Raw genomic sequence first — 9,240 nt, 5'->3', positions numbered from 1 at the left:
GTTCAGTGGTAACTGGAGGCTGAATACACACCAAGTTCTCATGAACAGAAACTTTAATCATCCGAAAGCAGATGCATTAACCAAGTGGTTTAACCATTAAAAGCACAAGTGTAACTTAAGGGCATTATTTTACTATATAAACAGAGGTTGCGTTGACTGAACAGGAACTAAATCACAGGCTGGCTATGTAGATCACCATTTGTGCTACGCATAAAAGCAGGAAAACACATCCAAAAGTAACTGCAGATTTGGTAGGCAGACAAAAGTATTGACAACAATGAGTCGATGCCTGCTAAATCTGCGGACGGTATCTAAAACCGGGAAGCTTTGATGGAAAACGCTGAATGGCAGCTCCTCCCGTCAAATATCCATGTTTGATTTTGCTAACCAGAATATAAACAATAGCCAAACGCTCGTAGTGCATCACGTCATGTGCGTGAATGTTAACACTGTCAAACAAGTAACTATCTGTCATGTCTTGTGGTGCGATGCTCAGTCCTCCTGCAATATCTTGACAGTGTGGTGTGGCATGAGTTGACCAACCGCGTATTGTCGTGGTTTGTTAGGTCATATTGTGTCCCGTCATTTCATCTATTCCATCTCGTCACATCCCGTCATGTCTTGTCTCTTCTTTGGTTGCATGTAGAAACCAAAGCAAAAACAAAACGTGTATAAAAATCCCAGGACAGCCCAGTGAAATGAGTGGGGTAGTATTGGTAAGACCTCCAAGGAATTCATAATGAAATGAGTGGGGTTCTTCAGCTCACACACCATGCTGGAGTCAGGAGGTTAGTTGGTGGTAAGTTTATTCCATGACTGTGAGCACTCTCATAGATATGCAAGAGACATAGGACAGAAACTGGAGCATCCATCCCAGCCACCTAACGGGCCAACTGTCACTCTCAGAACCCATAGAACACATCCCCACCAACACTCCACCATTCCACGTGACACACACCATGCCGCCCTCACACACAAATGCCAATTCCATCACTTCTCCTTGCCTAACAATGACAAGAGGGAAGGATCCACTGTTCAACCAAACCAACTCATATAAGGCTGACGGGACAGTCTGTAAATAACATCAATAAAGGGACCCAGTCAAAGACAGTTCTCAAACCAATTCAAGACTTGACTGAGTACCAAAACACTCAACGAGAGGAATCTGACATTACGGATCACCGAATTAGACAAGTAAAGCCTAGCAAAGACTCCTTAAATCTACGAGCCAACCCAGAGACCAAATAAAAATAACTGTAGAAGGAGTAAAATCCGCAGCTCAAGCAGACAGTGCTTGCAACCCGAAACAGTCAGAACCTCTAAATGAGTGGCAGTGGCTAGCCGCGTCGTTAAATGCAAAAACTCAAAAGTAACGTCAAACTCTCAAGGTGGACCAAGAACTTCTCATAGGATCCTGGAATACAAGGGGTTTTCTCCACCTGTTTCACACAGATTGGTTGGATGGTCTGGGGCTAGTATGCCTACAGGAGACTTGGTTATGTGACTGTCCAACTGTTGAAGGGTACGAAGTATCATTCAATCCTGCTATAAAAAAAAAACAATAGGCTCACCCAATGGCTGGTCTAATAACTTTAACAAAAAAAAGGCTTACAGGTAAAAGAGACTAAGAATTGGAATCCCTTTATTCAAGTCATCACTTTAGAGAAGTCAAGCGCCAAAGGCAAAACCATCGAATTGTTAAAGGTTGTGAATTTGTACTGGAACCATGCGTGAGCTGGCAAGAGAGCCTTCATAGACCAAGTGACTGCAATTTTTTTCGATGAAATCTATGAGGAGACAATCTGCCCTAATATGATATTGTGTGGTGATTTAAACATCAACTGCCTTAATAACACATCCGAGATAGTGAATCACCTTACAAAACAGTGGTGTCTAGAAATGGCCGAAAGAAATCTTTTTATGTTGAACGGAAACACGATAGGCGACATACCTGCAGCCTCGACATGGAGAAGATCCAGCCAAAAATCTACAATTGACTATATTCTCGTGTCAGAAGGTATTCACAAGCGAGTCAAAAGCATGAAAGTGGTACAGATGACTCATAGTGACCACGATATGCTACAAACAGTGGTATCTGTAGACAACGGTAAGAATCCCTGTGTCTGGAATCAAAGTTATAGCGGAACCCAACAGGGTCAGACTAAAACTAAATAAACAGGCTGTTTCACAAATTTTGCATCAATACCGTCTCGAGGGCGAGACATTAGAATATAAGCATCTCCTAAGCCAACTTGTGGAAAGGAAAATTGGTTTAAGACACCCTGCATTCACACCAAAACATAATTTTGACCTCGAAATCCTAAAGAAAAAGAGATGGATGCAACGTGAAATCCAAAATGCTCCACGGACGGACATGCAAGTGTTCGCCTCCTTAAAAAAGACAGCCACTCAAAAATATAGAAACTGGCTGAAATTCCATAAGTATTTGATGATGCAAGAAGACGCAGAGCTAATGCTGGGAAAGCTGAGGAACAAAAACTCAGCCTCATTTTGGAGATTGAGTAACAACATGCAGGCACCTCAGGCTGCCTTAAAAGGCAACCTGGTAACAGAGGCCGATTGGATTTCGCACTACACTGATCTATAGAGTAGAACCAAAAAAAACCAAATCGCCCCAGAGATTGTACTTCCACGTTGGGAGCTTACCTTTGCAAAGGAAGACATCTTGAATGTAATCAGCGAGGGAAGCGTTTCAAGAAACCCAGGTCCCAACGGACTAACGAACTACACGATCAAGCAAAACCCTGAAGAATGGGCTGAAATTTGTTTCACTTTGTTCGAAAGGATTACCAATCAACGCTGCACGCCACAATTCTGGAAAAGCGCAGTGATTGTGCCAATTTTTAAAAAGGGCAACAGGGCTAATCCCAAAGACTATATACCAATAGCCCTGTAAGACGTACTAGGCAAAGTGTATGCAGCCCTCTTGCTACGAAAACTCATCGAATGGGCTGCCAAATTCCAACCACGTTGACCTGAGACTAGCTGGTTTTTGTAAATAATGTTGGTTGCTCATTGAACCTCCTGATTCTAAACCTGCTTAAAATGGAGGCCTTGAGAACAAAGACAAGAGTTTATCTTGCGCTAATTGACTTTTCATATGCATTTGACAGCATTGATCGTGACAAAATCTGGGCCAGATTGAAGAACTGGGGCTGCCCTCCAAGTTTGTTAGCAGCGATTCGTGAGTTACATACGGACACAAACATCAGGATCCAGCTAGACCAGAGTGGAACTCTCTCGACAAAAATCAACACCTTTCGGGGCATGAAGCAAGGTTGCCCATTGGCCTGTGCAATATTTAGCCTTTTTCTTTCCAATACTAGAGAATCTATAGATGGTGTCCACTCCTTTCCATCAAAGTTTAATGGGACGCATATAAATTGGCTATTGTATGCCGACGATTTGATATTGTTGGACGTTACTCCAATCGGATTGCAAAGAAAATTGGAAGCAGTAGAAGGGGATGTGGCAAATAATGGTCTACAAATAAATACAAAAAATGCGAAATCCTGTTATTCCACAACCTTAATTCAGCAGGCAAAGGTAACGCCAAAAAAATGTCTTGGTCACTGAAGAAAGAAACCCTGAAAATTGCAGCTAGTGCGAGATACCTAGGAATGCTAATAAGTACGAGCATCAGTGACGGCCCCTGGGTTTTAGTTGCAAAAAACAAATGTAGACAACTTGCCTACCAAGCACTCGTCCTACATAAAAAATACAGGACATTTTCCTTAAGGCCGGTAATCAATTTCTATCAACAGAAAGTGGTTCCTGCGGTCATTTATGGAGCAGAAAATACATTTGGATGTTCACATGAACTACGGTCAACGTTAGAACACATGGAGGGGACGTAGAGATGAAGAGGGTAGATTAAGAAAGCGGCTGTTGCAGTAGTCTAGCCTGGAGAGTACCAGAGCCTTAGAGACATTGCGCTTCTGGTGAAAAGTGAGGAAAGGAAGGATTCCTTTGAGGAGGTAGAGTTGAAAGTGGGCATTCTTGGCAAGGTCCTGGAAGTGAGGGAAGAAGTAAAGAGAGTAGTCAAAGATGACTCCAAGGTTTCTGGTTTCAGATGAGGGAGAAGGGGAGAGCCCATAGAGGGTGGACAGAGTGAAGGGACGAAAGAGGTAGCAGGAGTCCCAATTGGGAGGATCTCATTCTTGCTGCCGTTGAGGCAGAGATCATTGGAGGCACACCAGGACCGAATGGCAGATAGGCAGTCAGAAATGATGGAGGAAGTAAGGAGAGGATCAGAGGGAAGTTTGAAGAAGAATTGTGTGTCATCTGCATAACACTGGAAGTAGGGGGAGAAAGTGGACATTGGTGTGCAAGCAGAGCAAGATAGATGTTGAAGAGCCAGGGAGAAAGGTTGGAAAACTCAACATGTGGAGGTAGAGGTGGGAGAGGAGAAAGAGCCCAGCATAACCTGGGAGGGACGGTCAGTGAGGAAGGAGGTCAGCCAGTCCAGTGCATGCTCCAAGATATGAGGATAGAGTGGTTGACCGTATGAAATGCAGAGGAGAGATCAAGTAGAATGAGAACAGCTGGCGAGTTAGAATCAAGATATGCAAGCAGTTCTTCACAGGTTTTCAGGAAAGCATTTTCCATGCCTCTGGATGCTTGGAATCTAGATTGATGGTTGTGTAGGCAACCGACAAGCTCAGTGTGCTGGGGCAGTTGGGGGGACCAGTTTCTCCAAGAGTTTACCAAGGAAGGGGGTGATAGAGATGAGGCAGTAGTTCGCCAGACAGGAGGGGTAGGTGGAAGTTTTTTTCAGGAGGGGGCCCACAAGAGAGTGCTCGAGGGAAGAGGGTAAAGACCCAGTGGCAAAAGAGTGATTGCACAAATCAGCAAGTGCAGGGGAAAGAGAGCGGAAATTGTCCTTTATAGTTCTGGAAGAACAGGGAGACCTGTTTGGAGTCCACCTTCATAGAGCGGACAACTCTAGTGACCTCATCAGATGTGATAGGAGAGAGAGGCAGCAAGGGGATGGGAGGTCATAGGTGGCAGGGGGCAGAGGAGGGGATAAAGAAGAGTGAGTGCTCAGGTCGTTCTGATTTTTTGCAGTGGTGTGAGTGGCCAATGTATTGCAGAGGGCCTGAGAGGGAAGAGGTGAGGTGGAGACCGTGGAAGGGCTGGCTAGTTGCTTGCAGGTTTTAAAGAGTTCAGCCGTGTTGTTGGATGCACCAGAGACGCAAGCCTGGATGTGAGCCCTTTTCTTGGTATGGATGGAGAGTCGGTATTGCCTTTGGAGAAGGCAACAGGCCAGTTGGTCAGAGGGAGAGCCAGAGGTCTGCCACTTCCGTAATGCAGCTCTGCACTTGCGTTTCAGTGCTGCAAGCTCAGAATCGTACCAGGTGTTAGGCTTGGTGGCATGTTTCAGATGTATCCTCATGACTGTGGCAAGAATGTCGAGAGTGCTAGTGATGGCAAGATGGAGATTGCTGAGAGCGGAGTTAGAGGTAGCGTCTGCGGTGCAGGGAAAGGAGGAGATGAAGGTGGATGCAAAGGCAGCAGCTGACACTCGTTTCATCAGATGGATATCCGTGAACGAGGTGGGCAGAGTTGGGGGAGGTGCGGTCAGAGGACCAAAAGGACCTAGATGAGAGGAGGGAGTGGTCGGACCAGGTGAGTGGGGTGGTGAGTGGGGTAGAGAGCAAAATATCAGTGTGGATCAAGACATTGAGAGTGTGTCCAGCCGAGTGGGTAGGACCAGAGGGGAGAATGAAGAGGGAGAACGAGGTGCAGAGGTCACAAAAGAGAGTGGATGCCATGATTGAGGAGTCAAAGTGGATGTTGAAGTCACCCAGGAGAAGGAGTTTAGAGGTAGATGAGGAGAGAGGAGGAAAAGTCGGCCCATTCTGAGAGGAACAGGTTAATAAAGCCAGGTGGCCTGTAGATAGTGGCAATGGTCAAGGAGGAGATGGAGAGAAAAACTATCAGCTTGCAACCAGGCTCTCAAAGGAGGAGTACGGCTGGGTGGGTATGAGGGGTATGGGTAAATCCAAGCAAAAAAGATTATTGGCCCAGAGAGGTCAATAATAGACTTAATTTGGGGGGCTATCAATCACGAATAAGCAGGAGAAGAACGGTGGCTGGAAAGAGGGGCTCTCGTGTCCAGATATACTGAACTACTACCTGGTATCACAAATAAGAGCAATAGCAGAGGGGTTGGAAGTGGAATCCGATAAACACTGGTTGTTTATAGAACATTCCATAGCAGGACAGCATATATGGAAGCAACCATGGCTAGCTAGTCGGCAGAGGGCGAGGGGAATGTACACAAATGCGATTTCACAGGGCACAATGGAGGTATGGAATACAATGAGTAATAAAGAGATACTTAGGACATTTCCATCACCTTTCATGCCAATACATGGTGACATATGCTCTTCAGCATAAGGGCTTCAAAAGGTGGGAGGGAATGGGTTGTAGATAGGATGAGGATTTGGCTCAGAGCAGAGGTATTAAATCGTTTGACCAATACAAAGCAGATTTTCACATACAAGAGGAGGGTGATGGGTTTAGGTACCAACAGATTCAGCATTGGCTGAGCCACCCCACCTTTAGAAAGGGGGCTACGAAAACACCCACAGCTCTTGAAAAGACCCTACAAGTAGCAAATGGTATAAATGATAAATGGGTTGATAATGGGAGGTATACGGCTGCATCATGGACTCTCAGGGGGATGGAGACTGGCCATTCAAGAAGAAATTAGAGAAGTATCAAGGGAGGGAAATCTCTGAAGAGGAATGTGAATCATAACACATGGACAAGCTCAATTTTCACACAACATAAAGGGACCCAGGTCAGAATACTACACAGGTTATACTACACTCCAGACAAGCTTGATAGATACAGGCCACAATCTGGACATCTGTGCTGGAGGGAGTGTGGACAGGAGGGAACACCAACTCACATCATGGGTAACTGTCCGAAATTAGGGTCTTTATGGAAAGATATATAGGAAGTGATATAAAGTAGATGGCATTTGATGCAAATTTAGACCAGCCTTTATTCTGCTAGGATTTAAAGAGGATGGGCAATGAGATGGATTAGAGATGCAAGTACAACTTATAAGGATCATGATCTTGGTGGCTAACCTATTGATCACCTCCATGGGGGGTAAGGAGGCTCCATCAGTGGGCCAACGGCTGAATAAGGTGTGGGATATAGCTGCTATGGAAAAGCTCACGGCTCAGATAAGGGGTAGTCAGGAGAAATTCAAGACAAGATGGAATCCACTAATCCAACACCTCAGGTCCATGAAATTGAATTGCTTTAAGCCTGGAAGATTGAGATCTATATTTTAAGGATTCGGACCATTGAATTGTTGCATTGCAATACTCTTGAGCTTGCAATGATGATTATGTTAATATTCTATTGTAGTAGTCATTTGTATAGCACCTTTTTCCATTTGTATGGCCTCAAAGTGCTTTGTGGCGGGAACGCCCTCTAGGACCGTAGTCAAGGTATGGGAACATTACTAACATTAGACTTAAGATGTGTGTGTGCATTTGGCCAAGATTAGGGCTTAGGCGGGCTGGCATGGCTCCAGTAAGCAGCCCAAGAAGTCAGGCACCTGGGCGGGTTCTGAAGGTGGTGACAGCAGAGCGCAAGTGCAGTAGACCATGTGTATTCAGCTAGACTGAATTTGTCGTAGGTTGTTGCTGTATTCATATGGCAGAGGTGTTTTGGCAAGTCTGGTGTTTCAGTCCAAAGGTTGTGTGACCAGTTAGACCAAATTTGTCATAATCTTAGCTGCATTCAAGAATGCATGTGTGGAAAGCTGTGCCAGTGGCGGGTGTGCACCGAAGTGGTGCATTTATACCTACCATAAACACGGATGGAGCTTATTTCTCTGGTCACTGTGTCAGATGATTTACTGGCAATATGGGCAAGCTACCCCCAAGTCTGTGGGTGATAGATCAGTTGGCCTAGAGCATTTTCTAGGTGGGCCAAACATGCTACCATGGAAAAGTAGGCTATTGGCATTCTCTAAGCGCAATTAGTCTAGATGTCCTAAACAATATACACAAAATTAAATAGTCATAGCTGCTACATGTTTTCCATGTTCTACAGAAGTTAGACGCCTCATAATAGTGATATCAAGGATAGCAGCATGTTACTACAGTGGTATCCAATGGCTAACCTTAAGCAGTTGTAAGTGTGATGGCGGTTACTAAGAAATATCTTGGAGCGTCATGGGCGAGCTGAACCTTGTAGGCGTAATGCTGGAAGTGAACCAAACCACATGTGTTGACCTGCATGTGCTTTCCTACAGTTGCCGTGCCAGGACACCCACATAACAAGGCCCAGCCCCATGGCTTGTCCCTGCAGGTAGTGTAGACGGGCTAAGAACAAATTGACAGGTCCAGAACCAAGGCCACAAAGCAGTGGCAAGCCATACTGAAGTCTTTGAGTACAGTAGAGGAACTCCCAACACATCACCTAAGTGCAGCCAGCAGTCTGTCCTACAGGGCTTTAAATGCACAGGTCCAGTTCTCACTTAAGACCTATTAAACGTTTCGCATCTCTCCAAACTACAATTTAAGTGCGTCATGATTCATATCCCCAAATGTATCTTAGTGCATCACCATTCCTACCCCTAAAAATCCATCTAAGGGCATTACATTTCCTAACACCAAAATCCAAGTAAGCACACGTCATTTGCTACCTCTGGTAATCCATCTACTCGAGCTTTCAGAGTGCTTTTGGCAAGCCCATTTGATATTTGAGAAGACAGGAGCTACCGGTACAGGTCTCCTAGGTGTTACCTCGTGGCATGTTTTTTGGACGTGACCCCATTGGATATTTCACAACCTGAAAGTATGTCCCTATATTTTCCAGTAGTAACTTACACGCTAACATCAGATTGTCATGTGTTGTATACTGGTAACCAGAGCACACCAAGCAGAGTGAAAGGAGGCCTGGGGGCTGATGTGTGATAGTGTGCAAGGAGTGGACCGAAAACAGCCAGCATTCACTCCAAGTCGTCTTGTTGATTTTTCAATGAGTCTGGGGCTGGTGCTTGTGTGTGATGAAATGTCATGGGAATGAGAGAGGAGGATTCAGGTTGTGGTAGGGACAGCCAGGTTTTGAGGGCCTTTCTGAATGCAAAGTGGTTGTCAATTCGGCTGATGTGGAGAGGAAGAGCTTTCCAGATGATAGGAGCTTGGATGGAGACAGATAATCCTCCCAACCTATAGGAGTTGCAAT

The sequence above is a fragment of the Ambystoma mexicanum genome, chromosome 2q, assembly GCF_040938575.1.
Source record: "Ambystoma mexicanum isolate Mex_15411 chromosome 2q, UKY_AmexF1_1, whole genome shotgun sequence".
NCBI classification, from domain to species: Eukaryota; Metazoa; Chordata; class Amphibia; order Caudata; family Ambystomatidae; genus Ambystoma; species Ambystoma mexicanum.
This window is presented reverse-complemented; position numbering follows the sequence as displayed.